Source organism: Rhinopithecus bieti, unplaced genomic scaffold (genome assembly GCF_001698545.2).
Source record: "Rhinopithecus bieti isolate Rb0 unplaced genomic scaffold, ASM169854v2 scaffold_44986, whole genome shotgun sequence".
Taxonomy (NCBI): domain Eukaryota; kingdom Metazoa; phylum Chordata; class Mammalia; order Primates; family Cercopithecidae; genus Rhinopithecus; species Rhinopithecus bieti.
In genome coordinates this window covers 182,156-195,388 of record NW_016817961.1, presented here as the reverse complement: position 1 = coordinate 195,388, position 13,233 = coordinate 182,156, and the positions used below count along the sequence as shown (strand labels likewise).

The 13,233-nt window shown below is 43.3% G+C and overlaps 1 protein-coding gene across 2 annotated transcripts in view; it reads right to left on the bottom strand.

The window, feature by feature from the left end:
• The window catches only part of APTX (aprataxin), a 56,245-nt gene that overhangs the window by 40,463 nt on the left and 2,549 nt on the right, over positions 1-13,233 (bottom strand). The window contains exon 1 of one of the 2 annotated variants that reach the window (XM_017856506.1): positions 10,444-11,805. The exons of the other annotated variant lie outside the window; for it this stretch is intronic. The gene's annotated coding sequence lies outside the window, so the exon portion shown is untranslated. Of the gene's footprint in view, positions 1-10,443; positions 11,806-13,233 lie in introns of those variants that run through there. 2 annotated transcript variants of the gene reach the window in all.

The following is a 13,233-nucleotide window of genomic DNA, read 5'->3' as shown; positions in this document are numbered from 1 at the left end:
AAAAAAAAAAAAAAAAGAAAACCCAAATTCTGGCTGGGCTCAGTGGCTTATGCCTGTAATCTCAGCATTTGGGAAGATGAGTCAGGAGGAAAGATTGAGGCAAGGAGTCCAAGATCAGCCCAGCCAACATAGCAAGACCCTGTGTCTACAAAAAAATTTTAATAGAAAGAAATTTCTTTAAAAATCAGGATTCCTGATCTCTTCGGGGAAAAAAAATCAATAAATCTAGCCAAGTCCAACAACAAACAGCTAGAATTGTGAATAGCTGCCATGTGCTCCCCAGTTTGCCACTGTCTCCACCCACTCACTCATAACCTGTCTGGCCCCCTGACAGCCCTTCTTTCTTTAAGATTTTGAGACTTCTGTTCTAAGGGAAAAGCAGTTGGAGGCAGAAGTACCTACTTGGTCTAAGGGAAAAGCAGGTGAAGCCAGAGGCTATGGTTGCCTGGTCCAGAGACTTGCTCAGAAGGAAAAATATGAAATTCTGAGAGACAGTATAGCTGGGACACCTCATTTTGTTTTGGCATTTTGGGAAAGTTGTATTAGTCAGAGTTCTCCAGAAAACAGTAGGGAGGGAGAGGGTTGTGAGGGTATCAAGAAAGACCTATCTGGCCAGGCACGGTAGCTCACACCTGTAATCCCAGCACTTTGGGAGGCCGAGGCGGGCGAAACACAAGGTCAGGAGATCAAGAAGATCATCCTGGCTAACATGGTGAAACCCCATCTCTACTAAAAATACAATAAAATTAGCCGGGCGTAGTGGCGGGTGCTTGTAGTCCCAGCTACTTGGGAGGCTGAGGCAGGAGAATGGCATGAACCCGGGAGGCAGAGCTTGCAGTGAGCCTAGATCGTACCACTGCACTCCAGCCTGGGCAACAGAGCAAGACTCCATCTCAAAAAAAAAAAAAGAAAGGCCTATCTGAGGAAAGGACAATTAAACTGAGTCCAGAAAGACAGAAAGGAAACAAACACATCAAGACTTGATGGAAGCATATTCTAGGTCTGTGATCCAAACTGAGGAAAGAGCATGTACAAAGGCCCAATAGCAGGGCTTTTAGATTATTTTTTTAGGGCTGCTAGAAGTCCAGTGGAGGTGAAAATCCAATGGAGTTAGTGAAAGGAAGATAAAGAGGCCTGAGCAAGGACAATAGTAAACCATTTAAGAACTGTATGTGGATTCATCATTCAATGAAAAACCCCTAAAGAGTTAGTTAGGAAGTGACATATTTGATGTTCATTTTATGAAGGTCATTGTTGCTGCTGTGAGCAAGAATGGACTAGTGGGGATGGCAAAAGCAGAAAAGTGGAAAGTGGTTAGCAGTTTACTGATGCAGTGCAAAGGACACTGGCAGCCTGAACAAAGGGACAGAAGTTCACTGACTCAAGGGAGATTTGGGGGTAGCATCAGCTGGACAAGACAAAACATACTCTTTTCTGTAGGCAGTCCTAGGTCTGATGCCAAATCATAAAAGTTATTTAGTGGTGATAGAATGAAAATCCAGTGAAACATAAATTTAGTTGCATGTTTCGTATGTCCAAAATCATCTTACTGCAAGAACTGCGACATTGCCTTCTCTGACCATATACAGGTCTAAAGTGGGGGATTTATGCTACTGAGAGTAACGAAAATGATGTTTAAAAAAAAAAAAAGTAGGTAAACATGTTTTCTCACCCCTAGGTAAAACAACTTCAATGTGTGTACCACACTGTCTCCCCAACGCTCCCCAGCAAGACTGAGCCCAGGCTGCCCAGAGGGGCACCGTGCCTATCAACCCCTCCTCTTCTGGTTTCCTTCCCATCCCTGAATCACTTCTTCACTCCCCTACTGGTAGTTCTTGGGATCATCTCCAAAGTACTAGCATTCCAAATCCGTGTGACAGTGTCTGCTCTGGGGGAAGCCAACCTAATGCACTCCTCCTATTTTCTAATGATATCATTTCATTTAGGTAAGTTAACCTCCTACTGCTTCCCAATTTCATTATGTCATGGCACAAAGATAAAATTCTAATATTTGCAGAACACATGGGGGTAAATCTGAGGGGAGGCCTATGAGGAGCTTGGTGAAAAAACTTTCCTTATGTTTTCTTTGTAATTATATATAATAATATAAATAAAAAACAAAGTATTGGGGAAAATAATGTTGATTTTGGCTACATATCCAAGTAGAATATTTTTAGATTTTTTTCATGAGGAAATTGAGTATATTTCTGTAAATATAACCTTTATGACATTAAGGTTTCATGATAAAATAGCTATACAATCTCTAAGATTTTTTTTTTTTAAATGAGAGACAGGGTCTCACTATGTTACCCAGGCTGGTCTCAAACTCTTGGCCTCAAGGAGTCCTCCAGCCTCAGCCTCCCAAAGTGCTGGAATTACAGGTGTGAACGACCACACACAGCTTCTGATTAAGTTTTTTTTTTTTTTTTAAGATGGAGTCTCACTCTGTCACCCAGACTGGAGTACAGTGGCATGATCTTGGCTCACTGCAACCTCCACCTCCCTGGTTCAAGCAATTCTCCTGCCTCAGCCTCCCCCATAGCTGGGATTACAGGCATGTGCCACCATGCCCGGCTAATTTTTGTATTTTTAGCAGAGACGGGGTTTTGCCATGTTGGCAAGGCTGGTATCGAACTTCTGACCTCAGGTGACCCACCCACCTCTACCTCCCAAAATGCTGGGATTACAGGCATGAGCCACCGCATGGGCCTGATTAAGATTTTTTAATGATAATCTTTTCAAATTCTTCGTAATCATACCTGTAATTGGGACACCAGTTGAGCAGTTCTGTTCTATACATTACAGTGTAAACATGATGATGTATCCATAAACTACACCCTGTAAATTCACTTTACAATCTTCCAACTATAATTTACACTCTATTATTTTCAACTCCTGCGTTTAGGACTGGTTAACTTCTCCCACTATGTGCTGATTTCTTGAATCTAACTCTTAACTCTTTCAAGGATCTCCATTTTTTTTTTTTTTTTTTTTTGAGGACGGAGTCTCCACTCTGTCGGCCAGGCTGGAGCTGCAGTGGCGCGATCTCAGCTCACTGCAAGCTGCCGCACCTTCCCGGGGTTCAGCCATTCTCCTCCTCAGCCTTCCCGGAGTAGCTGCGCGACTTACAGGCGCCGCCAGGGTCGGTCCCGGCTAGTTTTTTGCTATTTTTAGTAGAGACGGGTTTCACCATGTTTAGCCAGGAGTGGTCTTGATCTCCTGACCTCGTGATCTGCCCGTCTCGGCCCTCCCAAAAGTCCAAAGTGCTGGGATTACAGGCTTGAGCCACCGCGCCCGGCCTCAAGGATCTAATTTTTAAGAGTTTAGGAGATGATTACTATAATCCCAAGCTCTGACATTCATATCATTGGTGGTTTGTGTGAAAATTTTATTTCAATTCGGCAATGCTGATCTGTGTAAATCACAGATCTTATAGTGGTCTATCCTAAAACTTCTCATAAACATTAAGAAGAAAGGCACAGGAATGCCTTCTAACTTACCCTGCTTTGCCTTCCACCACCTCTTTAGTCCCAGCCTTGTACCAGCAATATTGAACTTCTTACCCTTCCCCCACCTCAATACATCAGCATATTGAGTTCCTTGATGTTCATGCTGTTCTCTCTGGAATGTTATTCTTTCTTTTCTCCCTAATTCACTCTTGCCCCCTCCAATCCAATCACACTGCAACTAAAAAAACTATTTCACACACCTGTAATCCCAGCACTTTAGGAGGCTGAGGCAGGAAGACTGCTTGAGACCAGAAGTTTGAGACCAGGCTGGGCAACAAAGTGAGACCCCATCTCTATAAAAAAATAAATAAATAACTTAGCCAGGCACGGTGGTATGTGCCTGTGATCCTGGCTACTTGGGAGACTGAGGAAAGAGGACTGCTTGAGCCCAGAAGTCCAAGATTGCAGTAAGTCATGATTATGCCACTCCAGCCCTCCAGCCCAGGCAACAGGGCGATACCCTGTGTCTAAAAAAAAAAAAAAATAAGAAGGGAAAAGTATTTTCAAAACACAAACCTGGTCATGTCACTCCCCTGCTTAAATCTTTTACCAATGCTCAATCAAATTAAGAATAAACTCCTTTGTTTGGTCAGTTTTACAGAAGTTCTTGTCCATCTCTCTAATCTCATCTACCACTCTCTCCTTGCCTATTTGCCCAACCACTGGGCCTTTCCTTCAATTTTTTTTTGTTTTTTTTTTTTTTTTTTTTGAGACAGAGTCTCGCTCTGTCGCCCGGGCTGGAGTGCAGTGGCGGGATCTCAGCTCACTGCAAGCTCCGCCTCCCGGCTTGACGCCATTCTCCTGCCTCAGCCTCCCGAGTAGCTGGGACTACAGGCACCCGTCACCTCGCCCGGCTAGTTTTTTTTTTTGTATTTTTTAGTAGAGACGGGGTTTCACAGTGTTAGCCAGGATGGTCTTGATCTCCTGACCTCGTGATCCGCCCGTCTCGGCCTCCCAAAGTGCTGGGATTACAGGCTTAAGCCACCGCGCCCGGCCCCTTCAATTTCTTAAACCCACTCAGTCAAGAATCTTGGGTTGAAACTTAGAAACTTCTCTGGCTACTTTAAAGACTGATGGGGCTGCCTTCTGCACCATCTCCAAACCATAACAACCTTATAGTATCTGGGCCCTCAATCTCACAATCACAGACAGGCAACAGTAGTTCCCAGAACAGGAGGGCCTGGGCTCTTGGCACTGTCAGACCAGCTCCTCTTACTCGTCAAGTGAGAGAGACATGGCTATAGGAGCCCACACAGATACCCGAATCCCGTAATCTCAGGGCCTTGGCCTCCAGTCAGATGAAACCAAAACAACTCTAGCTCTCCATTGGCTGGTACATTCATTCATTCATTCAACTCTGAGCAACTTCTATATGTCAGGAATCACTCTAGGAGCTGGGGCTACCACGGTGAACAAAACAAAGTTCCTGCTTTTGCCAGGCGTGATGGCTCACGCCTGTAATCCCAGCACTTTGGGAGGCTGAGGCAGGTGGATCACCTGAGGTCAGAAGTTCAAGACCAGCCTGGTCAACATGGTGAAACCCCGTCTCTACTAAATATACAAAAATTAGCCAGGCGTGGTGGCAGGCGCCTGTAATCCCAGCTACTTAGGAGGCTGAGGCAGGAGAATCGCTTGAACCTGGGAGGCAGAGGTTGCAGTGAGCCGAGATCACGCCATTGGGCTCCGGCCTGGGCAACAAGAGTGAAACTTCGTTCCAAAAAAAAAAAAAAGTTCCTGCTTTCAAGGAGCTTACAGTCTGAACAGGTGAGGCAGACCATAAGCAAAGAAAGATATAGGTCTTGTGAGGGTAAATGCTACAAAGAAAAAATGAGTGGGATCCAGAACATGGTGAGGATGGCCGGGTGCGGTGACTAATGCCTGTAATCCCAGCACGTTGGGAGGCCAAGGCAGGTGGATTGCCTGAGCTCAGGAGTTCAAGACCAGCCTAGCCAACATAGTGAAACCCCTTTTTTACTAAAAAGTACAAAAATTAGCAGAGCGTGGTAGTGCATGACTGTAATCCCAGTTACTTGGGAAGCTGAGACATGAAAATTGCTTGAACCTGAGAGGGAGAGGTTGCAGTGAGCTGAGATTGTGCCACTGCACTACAGCCTTGGTGACAGAGTAAGACTCCGTCTCAAAAAAAAAAAGAAAAAAAAAAAGTGGTGAGAATGTCTTGGTAGTGTGGAAGGCCTCTCTTAAGCACACACCTGAAAGAAGTCGTCATGTGGATATCTGGGTGAAATGAGGAACCATTAAAGGATTTTAATCAGTGGCGTGCCATATTTTTTAAAAGGTTACTCTAATTATTTTATGGCACCAGGATCTTAAAGAGAGGAAATGGTTTCCAATTCTGCATTTCTTTAAAATGTATCCATTCATCAAACACTTAGAGTGCCTTCTCTGTGTCAGGCAGTGGGGTCCATGTTGAGTCAACAAGCCAGACACAGCCCCTCCCCTTAAGGAGCTTTCAGTCTAGTGAGGACAGTTGCAGCACACGTTCACCTTTCACAGCCTCAGCGCTGAGCCGTTCCACTCTCCTGAACTTGCAGTCTCCTTACTGCTAGTCTTTCCAATATTGCATTGCTGCTTTCTCCCATTTGTCTTTCTTACTGCACTTCAGACTGGACGTCCAGTGGCATTTTCCTGAGCATGGTTTGGTTCCTCTTGACAACAAATTTGAATGTCTACACATTTACACCATTCAGACAACCCTGAGACACTCCTACTTTGCCATTCTTTTCACAAGCAAAGCTCCAGCTCTCTATGTCAAAATAATACAATTTCATCAACTGTCTTCACCATACTTTTAACCACAGTAAAACTTCTGCTTTCATAGAATAATATTGCTCCTAAATTATGAGGTCTATAACAAAAATTTTAACCACTCTCGAAAGGGCTTTGATTCACAAGAGACCTTACTTTCAACCTGTGTGACTTCTTGGATATTTTAGAGAGAGAAGATATACCATATGTGATTAAAGAAAAAAAAAAAACACAAAATTTTTTAGAAAATGTACATTTAGCCTTTCTCTCTGTGGTAGCCAATTACTTTAGTAGACCTAATTGATTCTCCTACCTTTCAGAATTCCTACCCTTGCGTAGTCCCCTTCCACATTGACCGGACTTGGCTAAGTGACTGGCTTTTACCAATGGCACATTAACAAGCACAATGCAAGCAGAGCCTTAATAAATGCTTACACACCGTGGCCTATCCTCTTGGGGTGCTGCTGTTCAAAGGATCCAGCTGCCATGCTGTAAGCCCAACTTAGCCACATGAAAGAGAACTGAGGTCCCAGCAGAGCTCCCAGGCAGTAACAGCCAGTATATGACTGACCCAGCTTGGAAGTGGGTCCTCCAGCCCTAGGGAAGCCACCCTAGCAGTTGCAACACAGAACAGAGATGTACTATCCAGGCTAAGCCCTGCCCCAACTGCGGAATTCTGAGCAATGATTGTTACCTTAAGTCACCAATTTTGAGGCCAACTTGCTAAACAGCATTAGATAACCAGAACACTCCCTTTTAAAAAAAGAGTGAGGGCACTATTCCTACCATGTTCTGGAAGTCATAAGACTGTCTGAAATCTGGGTCAAGGCTCAACTTCCTAATAGGAGAGTTGCCTTATATACTTGTGTAAATGTTAAGTTTAATGTCTGTGTCCCACTCATCCGTAAGCTCCATGAGAAAAAGGATTGTATCTGTCACAGTCAACATTGTTTTACTGACCTAGAAAAGACCCTGACATATAGTTGGTACTCAATCAATATTTTAGTAAATCAATGTAATGTTGATTTACTAGGTCTACTATTTCCTCTGTTTGAATAGGATAGTGATTTCTATGACCATTATTATTATTAGGAAATATTTACATGTTTATTTACATGTAGATACTCTTCTGCACACTTCGTACATGTTAACTTATTTACTCTTCACAATAACTCTATGAGCTAGATACTATTATGATCCAATTTTACAGATAAGGAAATTGAGGCACAGAAAAAATAAGTAACTTGTTTGTGGTGGGGCCAGGATTCAGTTTCCAGAATTTGTATTGTTAGCTACTACAGTGCCTTTCCCAGTTTCCTGTCCTAGATCTGACAGTGCCATTGCTGTTGAAGAAAGAAAAAGGTAAAGTTACACAACAGAAGATGAACAGTTATCTTCATCACAACTTCTTCACAATGAAGACATCATCATGACTAGGCAGGTAGAAAGCTGCTCATGGGACCAAGATCCTGCTTCAAAATGCCTTTTCAATGTCAGTGATAACAGGGAGACGAAAGTCAGTAATGACAGGTCGGGGCAACCACCAGGAAGGACTTTTACATCAGGCCTCACCCCTAGGGCTCTAACTCTGGCAGCTAAAAATAACAACTCCAACCTATGCACTCAACTCAACCCCAATCTCCCAAGAGGAGTGGAAAGAGCCCCTAGTCAGTAGCTGCTGATTTAGTGCAGAGTCCCTTTTAATGCTGGTACTACTGTGGCCTGTGTCTAGGTCTTCCCAATGCTCAGCACAGAAACTGATGGCAAAGGCCTACCCTGGCACCATTACCAGCCCTGCCTCTGCTCTGAGGGACAACCTGGATGTAGGATTCTAAGCCAATAGCACTCATAAGTTTACCTGAGGACTGACCTCTCAGTGTGGTAAGTACAGAACTTTCTTGACGCACCACCACTAGCCACCACCAGCAAGTATGTACACACACACACCCCTGGCCTCACTCCCATATTTGAAGAAGATGAGGGAAATCTAACACAAAAATATCTGAAGGACACTTTATTAGAAATCATGGTAGGTGGTAGAAAATGACAGTTTAACCCAACAGTAGAATAAATATTCCACAGCTGTACCACTTAACAGCTTAACAAAAGTATGCCTAGCTGGGGAGCAGGACATCCTTAACAAAAGTATGCCTAGCTGGGGAGCTAGAGTTCCTAACAAAAGGATGCATAGCTGGGGAGCAGAACATCAGGTCTTGGTAATCAGGGGAGTCGCCCTAGAGGGAGTCCTTAAACTGGGTCTTGTCTATTAGACATTCACTCAACAAACACTTCTTTACACGTGCTATATGCCAATTACTAAACTAGGTGCTGGAGATAAAACATTGTTAAGCCATGATCACCAAGACAGTCACCCTAGAAGCATTGCTGTAGCTCAGCAAATTGCCCTTTGTTGTGCTTCCATCAGAGGCATCCCTCTGCACTGGTCACCCAGTCAGGGATACTGTCAAGGACACTGCTCCTCAAATAACACAATGTGCTCTTTATAAGCATCCCTGGGAGACATTCCAATCTGATCTCCATTCCAGGAATATTTTCACCTCTCCAGAGTACTGGATTTATGTTTTATCTTCAGATATCATGAATTGTGGGACCAATGAGGTTGTCAGCTTAGAGACAAATTCATGGCCCAGCTGCAGCAAATGTGAAGGTCATTCTTCTGTGCATTTTAGCTTTGTCTCTGGTTCCATTTTGTTACTACCCGTGTTTTTATTTTCTTCATTCTCCACACTTTTAATGTATGGCATCTTGGGGTCTATTATCTCTATTTGTTGTATCCTTAGAAGTGGCTGTGAACCCTTCTGGAAGAAAGCATTGCCTTCAATGTTCATAATACAGTATACATATTTGCATAAATGCTATGATGGAGATGTGTACACTGGGTGATGTGGGAACACAAATAATAATGCCTTATAAATTATCAAAGGCATTAAAGAAGATCCTGCATAAGGGTCACTGCTTGAGTTGTATTTTCTTTTCTTTTGAGATGGAGCCTCACTCAATTGCCCAGGCTGGAGTGCAATGACGCAATCTCAGCTCACTGAACCTCCACCTCCCGGGTTCAAGTGATTCTCCTGCCTCAGCCTCCCAAGTAGGTGGGATTACAGCCACACACCACCATGCCTGGCTAATTTTTGTATTTTTAGTAGAGACAGGATTTCACCATGTTGGCCAGGCTGGTCTTGAACTCCTGGCCTCATGATCTGCCTGCCTCAGCCTCCCAAAGTGCTGGGATTACAGGTGTGAGCCACCACGCCCAGCCTGTATTTTCTTTTGTTCTGTGTTTTGTTGAGGATGTCACAACACACTAATCTTAAAACAAGGTTGCTGCCATATGCATGCAAGAAAACTTTTTTTTAACCTTACAGAGTAGATTTTGGTGTTATATCATGGGCTTATAGGACACCACTGAAGTTGTTTATAATTAATCAAAGCTATTTCCATGATAGCTTCATCAATTTTTTTCTGACAAGATTATGGGGCAAAACAATTCACATCTGCATCTGAATTTTTGTGCAGAGAAGGAAATTCAGATGAAATATCAAATAAGTTAGAATACATTTGACAACAAAGTGAGGTGAAGAATTAAAATAATTATCTAGAAGATGTATATACACAAAATGTTATCAACAGAATTTTTTAAAATAAATGATGCCAAATGGGATTTAGGAGTTTGTATTATTTAGACCAAAAGTCTGAGATTTTGAAGGGCTATTACAAGTCATTTTGTTTAGTCTTAATATCTGTGCAGCAGTATTCTTCCTGAATTCTTTCTACTTTTCAGGTATATTCCCAACCTTGGAGTTTCCCATGATGGTGTGATTGCCTATGTGAGAACAGGGTGAAAGTACCGTTGCTGACACAACATCTGAAGTATGCTGAACCAGCAGATAATCTCTCAATACACTCAATTTTAGCTCCTTTTTTTCTTAAGTGTTTTAGCCATGTAAAAATTCATTTCAACAAACAGCACACAGAAGATCTCAAGAAATAGGTCAGGATCTCGTAAATGAAACATTCGAGTTTACAAAAAAGATAGCAATAAACATGTTTACTGCACATCCTTTCACCCTTCAGTAGTATAAAACATTACAACCATCTTCCTTTACGTTTAAAAAAATAAAGGAAAGAAAAAGTAAACCAAACGTACCTCACGACTTCTTTCAGCTCTCTACCAGGCCTGGAGCTTTAAAGACAACACTATTTTGTCTCTGTACTGAGGAAAATTGTAGACTTTTAACTTAGAGTGACTAAATAGAATGCATTACTCTCCCCTCCTCATTTTTTCAGAATTAAAAAAAAACATAAAAACAAAACAAATCTAAAAAGTACTCACTGCTAAGAGGAAAGTCTACTCTGAGCTCAGCAATTAGGCACTCTGATGTTTGTTAGAGGAGGGCAGCTCAGGCAGGCAGAAAAATCACTGGACTGTGTAGTACTGGGCTGGACGTTTTGAGAAGGCAGGCACCATCTCCGCTTTTTCACAACTATATGCCCAGTACCTGGCACAAATTCTGGCACAGTGCGTATTCATTCATAATTTATTGAGTACCAACTCTGTACCAGGCAGTGTTCTAGATGCTTAGGATATATTATAAAACAAAACAGACAAAAACTTCTGCCTAAAAAGAAAACTATTCCTCTATTCATAATACTTTGGACAAAATGTCAAGGGTGGAGGGGCTTCAAACCAAGCAATTCTCTAGTTCTCTGCAGACACCAACTGGGTATCCTACAATTTAATTCAATGCGGACACTAATTATCCAACATTATTGCATATCCCACAGGTTAAGGGCTCAGTCTCACAAGACTGTCCCCAACTTGAGATACCAACAGCAAGTCCAGGGTCTCCTGTACTTCTGATAGACTGGCTATGAATGGGGGTGTCTTCATGTATTTGAGCTGTTATAACATGCCATTAACTGGGGAGCTTACAAACACCAAAACTTATTTCTCAGTTGTATAAGCTGCGAAGTCCACGATCAAAGCACCAGATGAATGGGTGTCTGGTGAGGGCCTCTTTCCTGGTTTGTAGACAGAGCTGTGTCCTCACGTGGCAGAAGGGACTCACAAGCTCTCCTGGGTTTCTTTTATAAGGCCACTAATCCCATGACGTAGTCACTTCCCAAAGGCCCCATCTCTGAATACCATCAACTTGCGGATTTCCAATTTATGAAGTCCGATAGGATACAAACATTCAGACCACAGCACAGAGATTCCCACAACCGCCTCCTTAGGTTCAATAATTTGCTAGAACAGCTCACAGAACTTAGAAATAACTTTTACATTTCTCAGTTTGGGGAAGGGATATGGATCTTCAAAAGGCCCTCTCCAGGAGCTCAATCGTTCCAACACCAACCTGGAAGCTCTCCAAACCCCTTTGGTTAGGGTTTTTTTAAACTGAGGCTTCATTATGTAAGCATGATTGATTAAGTCATTGCCCACTGGTAATCTCCTGCCCCTCTCTCCTCCCTGGAGGTCATGGCTGGAGGCTGAAAGTCCCAACCCTCCAATCACATGGTTAGTTCCCCTAGCAACCAGCGCCCCCTCTTCCCCCCTCCCCGCCATTCTTCGGGGCTCTCCAAAAGTCACTTCATTAATATAAACTCAGATGTGATTGAAAGGGGCTTGTTATGAATAACAAGATACCACTTTCACTCTCATCATTTAGGAAATTTCAAGGGTTTTAGGACCTCTGGCCAGGAGTCAGAAATGAAAACCAAAATTTTATTTTTCATTTAATTTTTTTTTTGAGATGAAGTCTCGCTCTGTCACCCAGGCTGGAGTGCAGTGGCACGATCTCGGCTCACTACAACCTCCACCTGCTGGGTTCACGTGATTCTTCTGCCTCAGTCTCCTGAGTAGCTGGGACTACAGGCACGTGCCACTTCCTCTTGGCTAATTTTTGTATTTTTGGTAAAGATGAGGTTTCACCATCTCTACTAAGATGGGAGGCCGAGGCGGGCGGATCACCTGAGGTCAGGAGTTCGAGACCAGCCTGACCAACATGGTGAAACCCCATCTCTACTAAAAATACAAAAATTAGCCAGATGTGGTGGCAGGCGCCTGTAATCCCAACTACGTAGGAGGCTGAGGCAGGAGAATCGCTTGAACCCAGGAGGCAGAGGTTGCAGTGAGCCGAGATTGTGCCATTGCACTCCAGCCTGGGGGACAAGAGCAAGACTTCGTCTCAAAAACAAAAAACAAAAAAAAAGACATGTACTTGCCCGGGCACTGTGGCTCACGCCTATAATCCCAGCACTCTGGCAGGCCGAGGTGGGTGGATTACGAGGTCAGGAGCTCGAGACCAGCCTGGCCAACATAATGAAACCCCGTCTCTACTAAAAATACAAAAAATTAGCCAGGCATGGTGGCAGACACCTGTAATCCCAGCTACTGGGGAGGGTGAGGCAGGAGAATCGCTGGAACCTGGGAGGCGGAGGTTGCAGTGAGCCGAGATCGCGCCACTGCACTCCAGCCTGGGCGACAGTGCAAGACTGTCTCAAAAAAGAAAAAAAAAGGTATGTACTCCTCAAAACTGTCAAGGTCCTTAAAAATAAGTGAAGTCTGAGAAACTGTCACAGTCAAGATGAGACTAAGGGGACATGACAACTCAAAGTAATGTGGTGTCCTGGGTGGGATCCTGGAACAGAAAAGGGAAAAACTAAGGAAACCCAAATGAAGAACGAACTTTAGTTAATAATAATGTATTAACGTTGATTAATTAGTTGTGGGAACTGTATCATTTTAATGTAAATTTTAACAATAGGGAAGACGGAATGCTGAATAATGGGAACTCTGCACTATCCTGCCAACTTTTCTGCAAATCTAAAACTACTCTTAAATAAAAAGTTTAGTTTAAAAAAAATGAGGGGTGGTGAGTGGGGGTAGGAATGAAGGAGAGTTCATAAAGACTGAAATTGTATGAAGTCAGAGAGG